Source organism: Puntigrus tetrazona, chromosome 7 (assembly GCF_018831695.1).
Source record: "Puntigrus tetrazona isolate hp1 chromosome 7, ASM1883169v1, whole genome shotgun sequence".
Lineage (NCBI taxonomy): Eukaryota > Metazoa > Chordata > Actinopteri > Cypriniformes > Cyprinidae > Puntigrus > Puntigrus tetrazona.
Genome location: NC_056705.1, coordinates 26,055,690 through 26,073,503, shown reverse-complemented (window position 1 = coordinate 26,073,503; position 17,814 = coordinate 26,055,690). Strand labels below are relative to the sequence as shown.

The window sequence follows — 17,814 nt, the reverse complement described above, 5'->3', positions numbered from 1 at the left end:
CCCTTTGGTCATTAATAAACCTTTTAAATGGTGCAGATTGACCCAGTTTACTTATTAGAGAGGGACTACCTAATGACTCAGCACCTGGGCTGCTGACACATTATATTTCACTTTTCCTCATGGCCGTATGACAGCTCCTGTACGTGGCTTTCACATGACCTGATACAGAGGAAAACAAACAACTGATTTTTTTGTTGACATGCAGCAGCAATTCCAACAACCAGTTGAAGGAACTTACTGGTCTGGTACAAAAAAGCGCATTTCTGGAGACAAATACACAAAGGCTAACAAACCAGCACACACACACACACACACACACACACACAGTCTGCAGTAGAAGGCAGTGGGCTCGGAGCACATATTTGCTGATGCTCTCATAAGAACTCTAATAAGGGCCGCCTGTTCTTTAGCTATTTGCTCTTCCTACGCCATGTCGGTTGCAGTCTTATCTCTCCAACATGAATAAAAACACTGAGGCCACTTCCAGTCGCTGCTAAACACACTGTGGGCTGTTGCTGAATGCCATTCCTCTTTTGTCCAGAGCTATAACTCTGAGGAATTTAAAAGAAAAAAAGGCTGGAATCTGGATGCGAACAATACACTGTAGGTGTATTATGTATTTAAAGACTGGGTGTGTTATAAACACACTCACGCGTGTAAGCACGTGCACTGCAAATTATACATGGCTAAGCAGTTCTGTGAGCGTTTCTGATATTCAGCAAAATGTAATACAGGAGTAAATGCAAGACAAATATAAATCACGAACGGTTCGCTCTGCCAGGTCATCTAATTAAAGCAACGGTCCTCAGACAAAGGCCTAAAAGTGCTGGGTGATGTTTGGGTTTAGTGCGACGCCTTATGACTTTGGCATTTCTTTGGGTAGCGAGTTGTTCAAATTGCTTTTGTCGACGTCGCAGCAAATCCTGGCAGATATCAGACGAGGCCCTTTTTGAATGTGGCTAGCATGCCTTCTGCAATAGAAATCTATGATTTAAGCGAGGCATGATGAGCAGTTGCTCATTTGGAGAGATAACTGCTTGCCCTTTTCTTCAATTTGATTTCCTTTTTTATCTTTACCATATAACAAAGGCAGATAGACAAAGGAACAATGTGAAATGAACTGACGAATCCAGTTTGTTTTTGAACATAGCCTCGCCTGACGACTGTATGCAAATGAAGTGCATTAATATGCCTTCCTTGCTCCCAAGTCATTTCATTTTTTTTTTCTGATTAAAAAGGACATTTCATATGGTTAAAGAGGTGTCTCACACTCTCTCACACACAAACATTCACTTCTGCAAAGTATTATGTTCATATGTGAACGAAAATGCCTGACACAAATACACCCACAAACAATAACACACACAGTCTGCGATATTCTAAAGAGCATCTATAAATAAATTAAGGAATGAATACATTAATAAATAAATTTGATACTGGGAATACTTTAAGAGAGGCATCACTACGGAACAATTATCAGTAAAGTGCATATTTTCCACAGTATAATTAGCAGAAACTCCAAGCCAAAAGCCTTATCTCAAACGAAACAAAGTCATTAAAATCTAAATACATCTGCTCTTAAACATTGCCATGCTTAATGCATATCTAAAAATGCCTCTAAACCAAATTTGCAGAGCAGCAAGCACATTTGGGGGGGGGGCATTTCATCAAAATGTATACACGTCATTTTAATTCAGAAAAAAAGCATAAAAACGTGCCATGTGCAGTTCACTCTCTTCATGTTGTTGTTCATTTACAGCTATACCTAGAAGCAAATTTAAAACACTCAACTTCATACATCTACAGCGCATTTATGGTTTCAGAGTTCTGCCTCTCAGTACATTTCTTCAGCAGTGCACGTCTGTGTTATCTGCATTTGTAGGATGCCCTGCAAAGTTTCAGTGCCTATCCTTCCTCTGTTAGAAATGCTAATGCCTCACCTATTTGGATCAGTGCCATTGAGTCGTGGCCCACAGCATGTAGGCCTGACAGCAAACACGGTGGTGGCTCCTTGTCCCAGACCCCCGTCTCCCTGTTCTCCCTCCTCTCTCCCTCTCTCTCACTCGCTCTCTTCAGGCTGGGGCAGCTGGGTTAGCCAGGAGCTAGACGAAACGATCGAGTCTCAGCGGCCTGATACTACCTGTCACACGTAGCGTAACAGCAGCAGCGTGCTCTAATTAACGCGTGCATCGCCGCCGTGTCTCTTGAAAAGCCACTGAGACTTCCTTTAGTGCACTGTCACACAGGGCCCAGTGGCATGCAGCTTACAGTCTGTGGTTAATACTGAGCCTTTCAAGCAACATGGCAAAACAACCGGATTTATGTCTTATCTTTACCTCACTTTACATCACATTCTGTTCTATTTTGCAAGCTCTGCAAACCACATCTTAATTAGAAGATGCACATGGCAACATCAGAATGCTGTCCTTCTCTTCTTATCTTTGCTTTGTCAAGCAGGGCCATTGTTTAAACACGAGAGAGCACATCTAGAGAGCACAGAGTGCGATTTATACCTTAACGTCACATGTTATGAGCATATAGCATGATCTATACATCACCAAGAGAAATGCACACCAGTGCACTTTGTGGCAAGTGTGATTCAAGTGGCACATGTGATGCACTGACATTAAACAAAGGTGCATCTAAGATATTTGAACTGATTGTGGTTTCTGATAGAGCCTGCAGTACGAATTGCAAAGTGCATGAATATGTTTTGCATTATCTGGCAGTTAGATAGCTTTCGGGAGGACCAGGCTTTGATTTTGGAACGTCAAGGTGAACACGACTAAATTAAGGCCTCTGTAGCGACAAAATATTACATTAAACTTGAGGTACCTGTGCGCGTTCGCGTCCTTGAGCTGGTCCTCCAGTGGCTTCTCGCAAATCAACATGGAGGGCAGAATCAAGGTTCCATATAAAACAGACATACATACACACACACACGCAAGCGCACAAGTAAACTTCAGCCTTGAACGGACTCTGAACAAAGAGTTTTTAAGTGTACAGCTAACCTCAAAGAGGACATAAAACCCATCTAATCCTTAAATGTTTTAGATTACACAGCATGTTCAAGCCCTAAATCAAATAACGCAGAGCAGATCTGGCTCTTTCGGGCTTTGCGTCTTGATATAACATAATTTTGGTGTCCTTCTGCATCCTTGTTTGGGGAAAGTATGTGTACGTTTACAGAAAACGCTGGTTTCGAGGGAGGGGGGAAAGCATCGACAAGTGAAACAAACCGAACTCAAAGTATTCACAAGTTGAAATGAAAATAAAAATATAGATCGCGAGGCCATTAGCTGCTCTGTTATTGTGAAGTTTTATCGACTGAAATCCATCGACTAATTACTATGCAGTAGCTGATTAATTAATTATGAAAGAGGTCATCGTTATTGATAAATCAATCATTATTTACAGAAAGTGCAAAAGTCATTTTTATTTCCTCCGAATCATTAGCGGCCCCCGTTTATAAAACAAAAAGGAATGAACTCTTTGGTGTTTGAAAATGGCTGCCATATGCTGCATATTTAATGGATGGAAACAAAACTGCATGCTATGCACCTACGGGAATATGGCCAGAAACGCACAACAACAAAATCATAAACCGATAGTTAAAATCATTGCGTGTTTATCAGCGAGGTCCGATCTGTCCCCCTCTCTCTCTTTCTCTGCCCGTGTTTAGTCTGTTGCAGGTGGTCTTCAGAATAGTTCTAATTAATCCAATAAAACGTGGCTTGTTTTTCTTCCTCCCGATGCTCTTTGACTGAACTGGATTATTAGTGGCTGTAATGAGGCATTAAGCAAAGGTTCCCAGCACAAGACCGAAACTGAATCAAACAGAAGAAATGCACGCAGCCTGAAAGGACGAACTCGTTCTCATCCAGCAAACAGCTCGCTGCATGATGCAGGTTGCTTTCTTATTTGTGGTTAGACAGTAAGTGACCTAATTATACCTAGTTCATAGGTTGCGAAGCCACCACAGACAAATTGTTACAGTTACAAATACACACGGGTCGCGTCGCCTTCCTCTCCACAAAACTCCCTTCTGTTAGCTCAGCCCGCAAAACTCTCTCAGTCTCTGCCGGTGTCTGTCTCGCACAATATGTCATTGAGAGCGTCTTAAGAGAACATTTCAACAGGTAGTTCAGCTTTCAGCTCATCTCTACAGATCAGTATGAGCCCTTGAAAGGATGAGCAGAGAGAAAAATGCTGCTGCTTTTATCCTGTGTGTCTGACAGGCTTGTTGGGATGCCAGGGGAGGGAAGATCAGTGGGAGACCAAAGAATTCCCACAGTTCATTGTCCTGGCCTGCTGCATCCTCATCCTCATCATCATCCAGAGCCGGCCTGAAGCTCAAAGCCTCCCTTTATGTTAAACATGTGCAGCATTATGCCGAAGACCAGCAGATGTGCTCTGTATGTGTGTGTATATGCGTGTGTGAGAGAGGTACAATGGTAGTCACAGCGTGTCGAGCCTCCTGCCTGTGGATCTCAGACTGTGAGAAGGGGAAAAAAGATGGATAACTGTGGGCATTTGTTAAATTGTAGAGGTGGGCTAGAGGGGGTCTGCGAATAAAAAGTGGGATAGCTACAAAAAGGCTACGCTGTTCACCTCGCTCGCAAACGAGGAGTGAAACAAAGTCAAGTGACCGGGGATGAAGGCTAAAGTAGCGTAAAATATACTTCACTAAAGGTCAACACGTGACGATTCATCTTTAAAAAATTCCCTTGTGGTTTCCGCCCACAACTATGGAGAAATTTCACTTGTGCGTGAGGTGGCAGACACCAAAGGCTGAAAAGAAATCATTTAACCCTGTCTGACCTGAAGATCTTTTGGCAGTCCTGTCAAAAACACAAGGATGTGTCTTTGTGGCAAGGCCGAGCGATTCGTGGTCGAACCAGCCGTCACGCATGGATACACCTCAGCACAGAAAAGCACAAAAACAATGAACGCAGTGTGGCGATGGGCAAAAGGGCCATCATCCAAACCTTACATCATCTTTCCTTGTGCTCAGGACAGCAACTCTGGGACAATGCCGATGGATACTACCAGAAATTGTATAAAAAAAAAAAATAATCAGGCCTCCATTGTTAGGACAGAGCAATACACCCCTCCACCAAAACTGCTACTGTTGTATGAAGCTCTGAACTTTTAAAGAGATAGCTGACCCAGAAATGTAAATTATGTCATAATTCACTCCCCCTCATGTCGTTCCAAACCTGTATGCTTCCTTTCAAACATATTTTAAAGGACGTTCGGAACGATCAAACCTACACTGTTTGCTTCTTAACGTGTGGATAAAAGACTTTTTTAAAATATCTTCTGTCGTGTTTCACAGAAGAAAAAAGTCATCATTTGGTGGTGAACCATCCCTCTGAGGACACCAAAGAGGACTTAGCTAAATGCGATATGAAGCTGTATCACAATCACTTATTTGACTGTGTGAAGGTGACAGTCTGTTTTCTCTCCACACCCTCTCTACCTCTCAGCCGCGGCGAACAAAGATTACCTTTGTGGAAAACTTAAATGTCAATGTAACCCCCAAATAAGTGAATATCAGAAATAATTGCTGTTTTCTTCTCGCACATGCTGGTTTTGTGCGTATGAGTTTTGCATAATGACTCCAACAAGGGGTGTTGTTTTGACAGGTGCTGAAATCGAGTCGAGAGGAGAGGGAGACAAGGTTCAATTTAGTTTGTGAATCTTTTAATTGTTGCATGGCTAATTAAAATAAAAGAGAAAAAAAGGAGAAAAAAGAGAAAGAGAGAGGGAGATGTGACTCAGTGTTTAATGCTGCATGTGTGCATACATCGGTCCCGAATTGTGCTCAACACAAGACAGACAGTACAGGAGAGAAAAATCTGCCGCTACTTCAACATACTTACCAGCTCTTCACAACCGCAGCCTGTAGTTTGGAGTTTTCACAAAACAAATGTATGGCTAATTAGAGATACTCATTAAGGGAGGCAAGTCAAGTAATTATTTTACATCATGCCGCTGTTAATTGAATGATTCTTCAATGTCTTTTGAAAATATCTCCTTTTTTGTCTCTCCTTTTCCCCCCACACACACAGAAAGAAAGGCGATAAGACTATAAACAGGTACCGTAGCCATATGCTCTTGAATGAAAAAGCACTTCTGTCGTAGTAAATGGGCTTTTTAAATATTGAACCGCTGCATGTCTTTTTAATATGGCTGATGTTAAATCTTCTTTATTCTGTCACTTTGATAAACTCCCTGAGCTATGCTGAGAGAAAGTTTCACTTTTGTGAGAAAGTCTATGCAGAGACATACGGTTACGCAAACATTCTCTGTCCATAGAGCATGTTTTTAAAAAGCAGCCCTCTCACATCCTGTTTAAGAAAGCCACTAATCTTATCAAAGCCATCAGGAAGTCAGAGTTGACTGGAAATGCTCACGAATCTTTGTATATGTTAAAATATTTCATTTTTTTGTACTTGGTTTTATTTGTAATTCTTTTTGTCTTCAGCTCTATTGTTTGTCTGCGAATGGTAAGACGAGATAGGACTACTAAAGCTGTGTTTCTTCTCTCCACGGTCGCTCGTCACTGCTGAGCAGAAGAGGAAGACCGTGGTGGGTGAGAGTACGTTAAAAAGCCTCTCTTTATTAAGAGAAAAGTGTGTTTTATTGTGGGCTAATTGTGAAGGGAGGAAGTGTGTGTGGAATGGGTGGACTCTGGAGAGAGGGTGGAGGACCTCAGGGAGATCAGGGCACATGTTTATTTATCAGGCTTTATCGGAAATGGTGAGGCCACAGATCCCAGCAGGATCAGAGACAGAGAGAGAGAAAAACGCTGCTCGACCACAAGCCGGGCAGAAAACCTTTACCTCCATGCCAACGTTACGCTGTCACACAACTATGATTAAACGACCAAAGCAGAGCTGGTCAAACCTCAAAGGCTTTTGTTTATATATATGAAAAAAAGGGTTTATGATTCATGCAACAAAACAGCTACATTCACTGTTTCGTTTTATGCTGAAAAGCAACAAAAATAAGCAGGTGTTGCACAGGCTGTAGCTTAACAGATATTTTTCCATGCAAATTAACATTTTATACTCAATGTTTCAAGGACCCATTTAGAGTAACGCATGGAGCAGAACTTAAAGATCAAGTGTGCAATTTTTTTTCAATGTTATGAATAAATGAATAAATAAATAATAAAAACACGCACAGCCATCTATGAGTAGACCATTAGTAGGTTGATATCCCCTAAAAGTGTAAACGCTATCAAAACTGCTGTTGAATTGTTTTAACCTTCATGACTGGTATGACATAGCAACACAGACTCAACCAATAGCAAGTCTGGGAATATTGATGTTTCCGACAAATAGCAGCTGGGGACGTGTTTGGTAAACCCCATCATTATCTAATCATTTCACTCTTTAATCGCAGTTATTTTTACAAGGAATGGTTCACAAACTTTCATATACAAGACAAATTTTTTTATACTATATGTGTGTGTATTATATATATATATATATATATACACACACACACACACACACACACACATATATATATATATTATGTAAATAAAAACTTTTATTCCGAATGCAGTTAATCACAATAAATAATTTGACAGAACTAATACATATATTATTTTAGAATGCTTTCAAAACTTTTTGTATGTTTGTTTGTTTGTTTTTCTCTCATAGTACCACTGGTTTAAACAGGTTTTCTACTGCGTTTAAAAAGACGGCATAACTCTTACATTCCCTATATTTAAACTACACTAGCCGGAACAAAAGCCTGAGAACATGGTGCCAACTACATGGTCCCAGGGTCAAAGCCAAGCCCACTTGACCTGGAAATCATAGCCTGTCAGTGTTAGGCCCTCCACCTGCGGCATTTGGGCATATGAGTTTAACTGATGGGAAAAAGACAGAGGCACAGTTTGAGAAAGGTCTGGGTTGGCCAGCACACCAGATTCCACACGTCTCCTCACTCAGTCCCTCGTTCTTCTTCCCCTGGCCAGCTCAACACATTCTTATCCTCCTCGCTGCCCTCTGTGACCTTGAACATGATAACACATTCATCCTCTTTCAGGGGGGCTGCCATGGTGACCCGCAGTCAACGGGAGAGGAGGAAAGCAAAGGGAGAGAAAGGAAAGATAAGTTCATAAAACCAAGGATGTTTTAGTGAAAAATGACCTCCCGGTATCTCTCAGTCCCGAGAGAGATGCGAGGTGGGCACGTGGCTCGTTCGTTCGAGTGGGGAGGGATTACACATATTCCTCCCTTCATCTGTTTTGGTTTGGTTCGAGCTGCCATGTTAACATGTTGTATGTGTTACCATCGCTCGCCAGCGCGCCTCGCGTGCTGATCTCCGTATGAGCGTTGCCGGGGAGGTCGTGACCTCTATGCGCAATTTGGCTGTCAGAAGCTACACAGCAGCCGGGTGAGAAGACGGGAGGTTTTTATAGTGTTTATACGGCTGGTTTACATTAAAACAGATATAAATGTAATAATATTATTAGAAGACAAAAAAAATTAGCATGATTTATCCTTCAATAAAAAATAGGCAGAGTTTTTCTTCATTCACTGAATATTTATTTTTTTAATAATAATGTTTAACCCAAAATGCATTTAAAGTTGACTTTATTATTTATATTTTTCTTTTTATGCTATATTGATTCTAAAATCTGTGATTTTAAATTGCGATTCTAAATTCTAAATTGCGATTTGCATAAAGAAGTTTTCCTGCATGCAACAGCTGAGACAGAATGGATATTGCAACACAGCCATTGTTGGGAAAAATTACTTTTTAAAAGTCACGCATTACAAAATTGCGTTTCTGCCTAAAAAAGTAACTAATTACTTTACTTACGTTACATTCAATGCTTCTGAACTTCTGATTTCTCTCAATATGGGGACAGGAAATTCATCAGTAAATAAACAGGAAAACTAGCATAATTTTTTTTAAGTCTATTTTCTTGTAAATTAAAAAAAAATGCAATACTAGTTACTCGAAAAAAGTAATCCAATTACGTAACTTGCCTTGCTTGTAATGCGTTACCCCCTACACTGAACTCAGCTATGCAAAAATAAATCTAATAGAATCAAACCTAATCCAAAAGTGTAATTAAATTAAATCAAACCTGTGTAAATCTGAATTGAATTAATCTAAAAACAAACATATCGATAAACAGTAGTAACCACTGTGACACCTGTTACACTAGGTTGCTTAACACAGACGTAGATCATCAGGTCTCTTTCACTTGATTGGCTTTGATGAAGCCAATCACTGAGCTCTGCCTGTCTGAAACACTTCATATATCTCAGAGAAGAGGCCTCCATCATCTCTGCCTTTTGCTTAACACACACACACACACACACTCCCAAACAAAAATTACACACACATGCACCTTTAACCCCTTACGGGACCTGACACCGGCACCCCGCAAACATCATCCCCATCGGTAGAGAGGTTTAATCTTTCACTCTCCGCCATTTCAGAAGACCCTGACTCTTGTTTGTGCAGCCCCCTCCCCTCGATCTTGCTTCCCTCCCTCCCTCCTCCCTTCCTCTCCCCTCTCCATATTTTCTCTCCTGCATCTGATTAAGTTAACAATGTGGCGTTATTTGCATGCTGATTTGGCGAGGTCCCTCTCCTCCCCGCTCGCTCTCACAAACACAGGGGCTGGATCGCGGTAATGTGATAGCACAGCAGCCAGCCGATGCAATCTCTACCCCTCCTCCAAACCCAGGTGTGTGCTATCCACTTCCCTCTTAATTCCCTCCATGCTCATATTTTAGTCCCTCTTTATTTTTTCTGTCGTTCTGTGCCTTGTAAGGGTTGTATTATAATCAAATCTGGTGCAAAAAAAGGTTGGAGGAGGGGGGGATATCCTGTCTTTTTTTATTAATTATAGACCGCGGCTGATGCGAATGTATTCCGAAAGCATCTTCAAAATAGGTCGGCATACAGTTTTCTATTCTTATCACATTTAAATGTCAACATGGTGCAAAGCTCTACAAATTAGTTCAGGCAGACTTCAACCCCCATTTAACATTTAAAGCTCCGCTCAGTAAGCCCCCAATGTGTGATTCAAATCAGTTTACACACACATAAAAAGGAAGCGGTGCGTCTTTCAAACTTCTCATTTCAATACTGATATTATTGCCAACCTTTTGCCAGAGAATAGGCTGGCAGGGAGAGGGGGGGAGAGAGCCACGAGATGAAGCAACAGAAACAATGCATTAGCTTTCATGAATTATATATCCGCCTTCATTCTGAGCAGAATCGAGGATTTTCTGAGCCTATGCATATATCCTAGACAGGAATGAATAAATCACGACGGTGGGGTCATTCCTTTTTACATGCATTGAGAGCCATATCGGGATAATAATGTCCACATAAAACACTTACTGTGGCTCATTTGGAATGCAAGCGATGCAAAAATTTCTCCCCGATTCTCGTATGTCAATGGAAATGTCCCGAGGAGAGCTGCTGTATCAGGACATTTATTTGTTACAGAAGATGGCAGAGGCGAATATTGAAGGACTGGGCTATTTTTGATGACACCGGAATTCTGACTTGATTTCTGAGCTTAGTTTACTTTACAGCCACAGGTCTATGTCTACCACATAAAAGGAAGGTTGTATTATTAAATGCCAGAGAGGGTATTAAAACACCTTAACGTGTTGTAATTCAAGCCAATTGACTCAGAAGCACAGCACAGATAACCTGTAACCATCGGCGTCTGTTCTCAGTGATTCTGTCCCAGCGCCACGGATCGGAGCGGGCTGCCCTGTCGTTCAGTTGACTCAGCATTATAGGGCGAAGAGGCTAAGGGCCCTGGGGATGAGTTTCACACCTCTAGCTCTTTTATGCCAATGAGCGCCATGCATGACCCTGCAAGTCTGCTCCAGACAGCCCTGGAGGAGCACTCGCTAGGCGTGTGAGGATAGGACATGCTCCTCACGCCTCATTACCCAAACGTCCTATCTGAGTCCCCCAGTCACCATCGGCAGAGCGGAAAAGGCTACGGACGTGCCTCCGTGGCCTCATATACCCACTCCTTCGTTTTAGCCTAACGCACTTTCTCTACACCAAGGGGTGCTTTGCTATCCAAAGTCCTTTGGCCAGGATTGGCGTTCATGTATGTTGTCTCAGAGCTGCCGTTACCCAGCTGTCTTTGAAACACTATCTTCTAAACCTTCGTGCATGACATGCCTGTCAGATTGGAGGGGCGCCAAAATATTGAACCAACGAAGTTCCAAAAAACCCATCAAAACCAAAATATCCAATCGCCTATTTATTGTTCCAACTGGACATGCCATTGCAACGTCTTCACCTTTCCTCGTAAAGCGAAGCCAGGCTCCCTGACCAATCCTCAGACGCCCTCTTCGGCTGTAGCTGGAACAGGTCTTTTAAATGTGCTATAAAGGCTATTCGCTCTAAATGTGCTCTGGGTGTGCCTAATATGTCCGCAGCCAAATGTCAAAAGAGTTATATATCCTTTTATGCATAGAAGGGCCCTGAGGGCTTTAATTGACTATGGTGTAAAGGGAGTTGAGGAGGGGTGAAGGAACATGATGAAAATGAATACTGTTCATTATCAGACAAACAGAGCCCAATGGCGCTCCTAAAATTGGCAGGGAGCGAAGATTTCCCAATGTTAAAGCACATTTGTCCACCGAGTAATTATCGGACTGAACTTTCTATGGCATTGTTTCAAAATTATGAAGAATTATGCATTTTTCACATTTAATGTGCGTGAGTGGCAGAGGGCTGCCAACCGGAGCCAGTGCAAGTGTGTGCGTATAGCCGATCTAATATAAGCCTACACTCTATGTAATTGAGTTAATGCAGGTATAAATGCAGGTCTGCTTCGCTAGGTTACAAAATCGAGTCCCAGCAGATTAGCTTTTAACTTTAGAGGTGTATTACTTTAAACTAGTTTATCCGCGTAATACGCCGTCTCCTTAACGTCTGATTTCCGAGCCCAACGTCTGTGATATTCCCACTCTCTGCGCTGCGCTCTACGACCGCCTGGCAACTTCAAATATTTATCAAACGGAGGAGGGGAGGAGAGAGCCCTCTCCATCCCGCTACAGTCATTTACCAATTATTTTGAGTACCTGCTGACAGGTACGTGTCACAGTCAGCTACCCTTCCCCAGTCCTTCTCCTCACATGATTTACCTTTCCCCCCGCTGAGGAGGAAGCCGCCAAGCTACAGGCAGGGAGACAGAGGAAGTGTGGCAGAAGAGGGCTGCTGTGGCATACAGCTGAAGTTCTCACGCTTTGATTCAGGGAACGGTTGATTCGGAGGAGGAAAAAAAAAATCTCTTTGTCAATGCATTAGAGGCAGAGAATGACAGAGGAAACGTAGAGGCGAACTGACAATTGGGTCGGAATAGAAAACAAGCTCATTAAACTAGGAGAGCGATATACCAACAAAACACCTATCAAGGTCTGTCACTGTATATTCTAGCATTTGAACAAAAAAAAAAAAAAAGAAAGAAACAATATGCACACCAAAAGCGTCACACGCACTTTTGGCAGTGTGTATTTCAGTCTACATTAGTGTCAAGCTGGAAAGCTGAGCACTGGGGACTTAAAATATCTTTTTGTTGTAGGGCTAAAAAAGCTATGTTCTCTTTAAACAAGCGCTAAATCAATTATGTATCTTGTGCTTTCTTATGTATGTGCAGGACTGACATATGCACGTATGTATGTGTGCAAGAGTGTTGTGCGTATTAGCCACAAAACACCGAAGGCACGAAGTACCGCTCTCATCAGAGCAAGGAATAAATGAACAACTCTCCAGTGTGTGTGTGTGTGCGCGTGTACACCTCCTCGAGGGGGCACTTCACAACACTATCAACGTTCTCTGTGCTCCAAATTGTCTGCTTTCTGTCTTTTGAGAAGCAGCAATACTCAATAAAAAAAGCAAAAGTTAAAAAAAAACGAGTGGAACCCGGTCGAATGCCTTCTCCAAACTACACAAAACACATGTCTGCAAAGGAGAAGAGTAAATAAAGACAAGAGACTGGTTAAGTAGGTATTCTCTCTCTCTTTTCTTTTGAGCGTCAGTGGCTGGATTATGACATTTAGGTTTGAGATTATCAAGAGAGATATGCTGAACAGCAGTGCATCTGAACTGGTGGGTCATGACCAAACTGGGTTATTTTCATGAAATAATTAATATTCATTTCTAAACAACTCAACGGAAAAATAAAATAAAATAAAATAAAATAAAATCACTAGACACCAAGTCCTTTATAAATAACTGTAAGTTATCTTTTTCAACGTTAATACAAAAAGAAATCTTCTGTCATTATTTGTTCACCGTTTTTTTCTGTGAAACATAAAAGATAATATTTTAAAAAGAAAAAGAAAGTTTAAATATATATGTACACACACACACACACCGGCCCAGCATATATATATATATATATATATATATATATATATATATATATATATATATATATATATATATATATATATATATATATATATATATATACAGTATATATTTACTTATTTATTAATCTTAATAATAATAAAATGAATATTTTCTTTCATATTTCACATAAAAATAAAGCCATGTACGTTTGGAAAAACATGAGAATGAGTAAATGATGACATAATTTTTATTTTTGAGTGAACTATCCCTTTAAAATATTTTTTTATAAACAGTTCTACAGTACTCTGACCCTAACAGTACAGAGAGAGAGAGAGAGAGAGAGAGAGAGAGAGAGATGCTGGCACTCTGCAAAGCTCACTAAGACATCTCTATTATCTCTCTAGTGTGTGACTTGCAGATAGAAGGGAGATGTGTCTGCCTGCTGTGATGTTTTCAGTTTTTCTGCACTGCCAGAACCACTACGTGGTTCTAATCCCACATCCTAGCAGTGACCCGGACCCGCTACATTACGATCCTATCGGGCTGCGCACGATACGCCTCTAATTGAAAAAGGCCCTGCACCATGTCTAAACCTCTTCTTGCAACTCCAGCGCATGTTGTGTCTGCATGCAGAATCGGATCTGTAAGAGGCTTACGAGCTCGTGTGCATGTCTGTGTGAGTGTGTTATGCTAAGCATGCGTGCGCGAGTGTGTGCGATACCTTTAAAACAGAGTAGACTGATATTTGAAACAGCCAGGCAAAGGAAGGAATTAACCACCTTTACTTAGTTTTAATTACAATGAAGTCCACCTCTGTAGCAGAGAACTAAAAATACACGCAGAGTTTCCCTGTGGGACTGAAGTTAGCATGCCTTACGGCTGCTCGTACCTCAAACACACACACACACACACACACACACACACACACACAGCACAACCTAAACATTAACACCAGAAATAAAACAGGCCATACATCCTTACTGTGTATTTTGGGATCTCAGTCTAATTCAATAGGATAATGCTACAAAAAATGATACATTAAAAAAAGAAAGAAATAGAAGAAAAGAAGAAGAAGAAAAAAAAATCAAATTTGAAAAGAGAGAGCAAAAGGCACAGGGGAATATTAGATGAATCCAGGTCTTAGGGGTGTTCCAGCGAGTAAAATAAGGTTGAACCTCAATAGGATCAACATTCAGGGCAAAACTGCAATAAAAGTAGAAATGTGACAGGGAAAATGATCTGTAATTAGGACAAACAGCACTAAAAGCAAGTTCAAAGATAATTGTTTTTGGAGGGGCGTGTGACTGACTGCCAGGATTCCCAGGGTGGCCAGTTTGCTTGCATGAAGATTGAAAGAGAGAGAGAGAGAGAGAGAGAGAGAGAGAAGGAAAGACTACATAATAAAAGAAAGCAAAGATGAAGGACTCTGCAGAAAAAAAAGGTTAAAAGGAAGGAAGAAACACTCAACAGCAGGACTGAGAAAAAGCGAGAACTTAAACTGAGCGAGGGGGTGAAGGAAAGTCACCGAAGGTAAGATCAGTCCGGTTGAGAAAAAAAAATAAATTAAAAATTAAAAAAGAGAGTGTGAGAGAAAGTTAACAAAGACACCCTACCGAACAAGCACCAATCCATCATAAGACCAAGCATAAAAAACAACAAGTGTCCCAACACCCTTATCCCTACACACATCTCCACACAAAGACTGCTATTGTTGTCGGTTTTCACAACACTATGGCCTTTGATGGATTCTGCAAGCTAAAGAATAGCGACACAATAGATGGCAGGGGTCAGGGTATAAAACGTATTATGAATTAGATTTTTTTTGATGTTTATAAAACAGCCCAGGCCCCACGTTTGTATTAATCACCTGAGGAGGGTGCTGCGTTCCCAAGGACTCGAGGGAGGAGGGACTTCATAACTTTAACATGTCTTTCTTTCTGTTTATCAGGAAGCCGAAAAGCAGCAGGAAATCGTGACAATGTGAAATGCTATAAATGATATAGTTTTATTTGATTTGCGAAACCGTCCAGGCAGCTTTCTTTTTTCTCCCATTTCCTCCCCGTACGATGAAGTCACACTTGGCGTGTGTGAAACATAAGCATAATTGTGCTTGAACTGACTCAGGCGAGACCTAAAAATACGCACAATGGCAGTGAGATGAGCAGAGACAGATAGAGAGAAAGAGGGCCGCTTGTCCTTTAGCAGTGCGTGCATTCTCCCTATTTTCCCACACATGCCAATAACACAGGAATAAACGGATGCGAGAATTAAACCTCATTGTCCGCAGATATGTCCTGCTATATTTAGCTCGTGTTTTTTGTAGGATGCTCCGGGGTCGCTTTATGTCGACAAAATATTGTGTCGGCAATGCCGTATCCGTCTCTATCTGTGCATGTTTGAAAAGAAAAAAGGGCAGAAAAACAGTTCATCCGTGCAATTTTTGCAATTAAAAAAGACACAAAAATAATTATTCCGCAGCACACTCGAGCGACACATCCTGAATCCACGAAGCACGGATCACGTGTTTAATAAAAAGGTTAATCAGTTGTTAATCAAAGGATTAATAACTTGTTATTTTCTTTACAAAACCATTAATATTATGCCATAAATATTTAATGCTGATGGGTGTGTGTTTTTTTCTTTTTTTTATTGGGCGGGGAAGAGTAGTCTGCGAGAATTAGGAATCCACACGCTAATGTGCATTAATCATGCTTTGTTAAAGACAAATAAATTCCTTCATGTTTATTAATACAACCTCGGAGACAACAATACACTTTACATTATTTAGAAAGTTATTAATAAAGTATTTATCAGCAGTGCCACTACAGGACAGAGAAGGGTACAAGCAGCCGAATGTACGTAGCCTACGGTCACAGAGCCTCGGGATAAGGCTTATTATGATTTAAAAGGTGGTGTTATCATTTACATTTGCGGTTGAGGTGGCTGAACCCGGAGTCTTGCGCTTTTAGGTAGAGCAGAAACCTAGAAGTTTTGATTTGAGAAAAGATGTTTGGTTCTCTTATGAAAAACAACAACGACGACAACAAAAAATCCCTGCCAATCTGCTAATCAAAGCAAAACAAATATTGCATTTCTCTCGCTCCATTTGTTTGAACGAATATATCACATTCCCAAAATACTCATTCTCGGTTCAAATGTAATTAAATTGTGCCTTTAGTGAAAACATGCAGTGGTTCTCCAATTAGTTCTGTTTTTGTCATTCAAAAATAAAAAAATAATAAAAAAAATAAAAAAAACTGGACTTGGGCACGCCCAAGGCACTGTCGCTTCCCGGAACATAGCGACGCCTGTGTGTTCGGTAGGTTGAACATCAACGCAATAGTTTAGTTTTTGGTCTTAAGACTATTGATGGAGAGAGCAGAGTACACAAACAGTGTGGGTGTTTTGATTGAAGTGAGTTAAAAATACAATTCTATTGATTTCAACTGTGATAGTGTTTGAACAACAGGAAGCGTGAGGGGTGCATTATGATGGCACAGACTCCGTGATTGACTGATTAAAGAACTATACATGGTGCTTTGTAAAAATAATGATGCAAGTATGTAAGGCTGGAAGTGTTTGATTTAAATTGCCCTGAAACTGTTAAGTGCTGTAGTTTAAGGTAAATTGCTAGGCAGAAAGGTAGCTGTCAAGACGCAGGAAGATGTTTCTCAGCAGTTTCTTCCTTACACACTTTTGTTTTGGCTTTGATATCTTTTTTAACCCTCAAGACCCTTTTAATGTGAAATTTATCCTTGTTTGAGTATCATTTTGAGATTTAATCTTATAAACAAAAACAACACTTTTACTGTTGTCCTAAAAAAAGCTTATGTAATAAATAAATAAATAAATCCTCTTTGTAGTTGTTTATTATTATTGTTGCTGTTGTTATTATCAATTATTATTATTATTATTATTATTATTATTATTATTATTATTATTATTATTATTATTATTTAATTTAATTCCATTAAGAGGAATAAAACTATTAAAGACATGATAGGTTTAAATGATAAATTTTTCGAAATTAAATTTCGAATAAAGAAGGTTTGATTTGGTCAGAGTAACATAACATAATAATAATTTCAATATCAACAACAACAAAAACAACAACGATAATAATAATAATAATATAACATGCCCTCCTCATTTGTAATCTATATTTATATTTAAAGCCCATATGACCACAACATGAGGGTTAAGATTAATGCAGAAATGAAAAAGGAAGGCTCTTAACACAGCATGTAAGAGACCATCACTGAACTGCCTTAAAAAAGTCAGCTTATTTTCAATCAAAGTTGGGTTGTACTTCGATCAAATAACTGAATGGATTTCTCACAAAACGCAATCCATCTAGCTGTCAATGCATCCATCCATTCTCTCAGCAATCTAGTAGTGGCCCCGCGCCGTCAAAATATAAATAAATATAAATAATGC

At 40.4% G+C, this 17,814-nt stretch overlaps 1 protein-coding gene across 9 annotated transcripts in view; it reads right to left on the bottom strand.

Moving 5' to 3' along the window:
• znf536 (zinc finger protein 536) overlaps positions 1 to 17,814 on the bottom strand; it is a 170,757-nt gene that overhangs the window by 90,070 nt on the left and 62,873 nt on the right. Inside the window, exon 1 of one of the 9 annotated variants that reach the window (XM_043245029.1) lies at positions 1,941 to 2,133. The exons of the other annotated variants lie outside the window; for them this stretch is intronic. The gene's annotated coding sequence lies outside the window, so the exon portion shown is untranslated. Of the gene's footprint in view, positions 1 to 1,940; positions 2,134 to 17,814 lie in introns of those variants that run through there. 9 annotated transcript variants of the gene reach the window in all.